Source organism: Peromyscus californicus, unplaced genomic scaffold (assembly GCF_007827085.1).
Source record: "Peromyscus californicus insignis strain IS unplaced genomic scaffold, ASM782708v3 Scaffold_22__1_contigs__length_63687245, whole genome shotgun sequence".
NCBI classification, from domain to species: Eukaryota; Metazoa; Chordata; class Mammalia; order Rodentia; family Cricetidae; genus Peromyscus; species Peromyscus californicus.
This window is the reverse complement of record NW_026294525.1, coordinates 16707449-16709379: the sequence shown is the minus strand read 5'-3', so window position 1 is coordinate 16709379 and position 1931 is coordinate 16707449. Positions and strand designations below refer to the sequence as shown.

General features: G+C 46.8%; 1 pseudogene; it reads left to right on the top strand.

Annotated features, from left to right (window-relative positions):
• Positions 1–795: 795 nt before the first annotated feature.
• Positions 796–1587, top strand: LOC128118782 (serine/threonine-protein phosphatase 2A catalytic subunit beta isoform-like; annotated as a pseudogene).
• Positions 1588–1931: the final 344 nt, after the last annotated feature.

Below are 1931 nucleotides of genomic sequence, written 5' to 3'. Positions count from 1 at the left end.
TGCTGTCCCCACATCTGCATCACGGAACCCTCCAGATTAGGAACCTGCTGTGTTCCCTCCTCATTTCCCACTGGTCTGTGACATGATTCCTGTCCTGTCAAGGCTGAGCATGCACAAGCGGTTGCTAGCAGGTGACATGAACTCCAGATCTCCTGCCTCCTTTGTCAACTAGATGCTATAGATGATGGGCAGAGGTGGAAGCAAGGGCACAGGGAGACAAGTGGGATTAGGACTCAATTTGTGAAATCCGCAAAGAATCAATAAAAGTTTTTTTAAAAGTTGAGAGAAAGGAGAGGCCTGAGGGGCAGCAGTGGCTGCTAAGGCTGTGGTGGGCGGGTGCCATTGCCAGGAGCCTCCAGAAGCCTTGCCTTGCTCCTTGCTCAGAGCCCTGTGCCCTTGACCCTTTGCCAAGCGGGGGCGAGTGGCCAGGGCTGGGCAGGGCCAGAGCTCCCAGGGGCCAGAAGCTGCGGCCTGCAGCTGCCCTCTGGACCTGACAGGGCGTGGGCTACATGCTCCACAACTGGGGAGGTGGCCGCAGAGGTGGGGAAGGCGGAGGCTGGAAGGAGGCAGAATTGTCAAAATTGAGAAAGGCCCAAGTAGTGAAGCATGGGCCCTGGGACTTGTGGCATGCCGCCAGGGACAAGAAGGTGTTCACCAAGAAGCAGGACCAGTGGGTGGAGCAGGTGAAGGAGAACCAAGTGCGGACCTGGTGGAGAAGGCTAAGGAAATTTTACAAAAGAATCAAATGTACAAGAGGTTAGCTGTCCTGTTACTGTCTGTGGAAATGTGCATGGCTAATTCCATGACCTTATGGAACTCTTCAGAATTGTGGAAAATCATCAGATACAAACTATCTATTATTCATGGGAAGCTACCTAGACAGAGGTTATTATTCTGTGGAGACTGTGACTCTTCTTGTAGCATTAAAGGTGCGCTATCCAGAGTGCATTACAATATTGCGAGGAAATCATGAAAGCCGAGAGATCGCCCAAGTGTATGGCTTTTACGATGAATGTCTACAAAAATATGGAAATGCCAACATCTGGAATTAAGATCTCTTTGACTATCTTCCACTGACAACTTTAGTAGATGGACAGATATTCTGCCTCCATGGTGGCCTCTCTCCATCCATAGATGCACTGGGTCATATAAGAGCCCTGGATCTTTTACAAGAAGTTCCACAAGAGGGCCCAATGTGTGATCTCTTATGGTCAGATCCAGATGACCATGGCAGATGGGGTATTTCACCACATGGTGCTGGCTACACCCTTGGACAAGATATTTCTGAAACATTTAACCATGCCGACTGTCTCACACTGGTGTCTCATGCTCACCAGCTTGTAATGAAAGGTTATAATTGGTGCCATGATAGGAATGTGGTTACCATTTTTAGTGCACCCAATTACTGCAACCGCTGTGGAAACCAGGCTGCTACCATGGAATTAGATGACATTTTAAAATATTATTTTCTTCAGTTTGACCCAGCACCTCATCATGGAGAGCCTCATGTGACCCGGCCTACCCCAGACTACTTCCTATAACTTCCTCCCCAGGACCTTTCTTTGTATGTGCAAGTACACCTGGCTTTTTAAAATATATATTGTATATTTAAAAACAGCAGTTATCTATGTGTTTCTGTAACAAGAATATTTTAACGCATTTAATGGAAGCATTGCCATTTTAAAACTTGATACAAATACCTAAAAAACAGTTTTTTAAAACGTCATTAAACCTTGAAAAACAAAACAATCAATCAAACAAACAAAAATCTCAGAGAAATGCATGTACCAGAGTGGAAATATTAGCAAACATTTCTGGGGGAAGTGTGCAGAGTTCATGTGGCTCTGTGGGATTCTAGGACACCAACACTGAGAAGCACAGTGAGCATGACCAGGGAGAAGGGCACCAGCACTGCAGGAAGCTCAGGGATG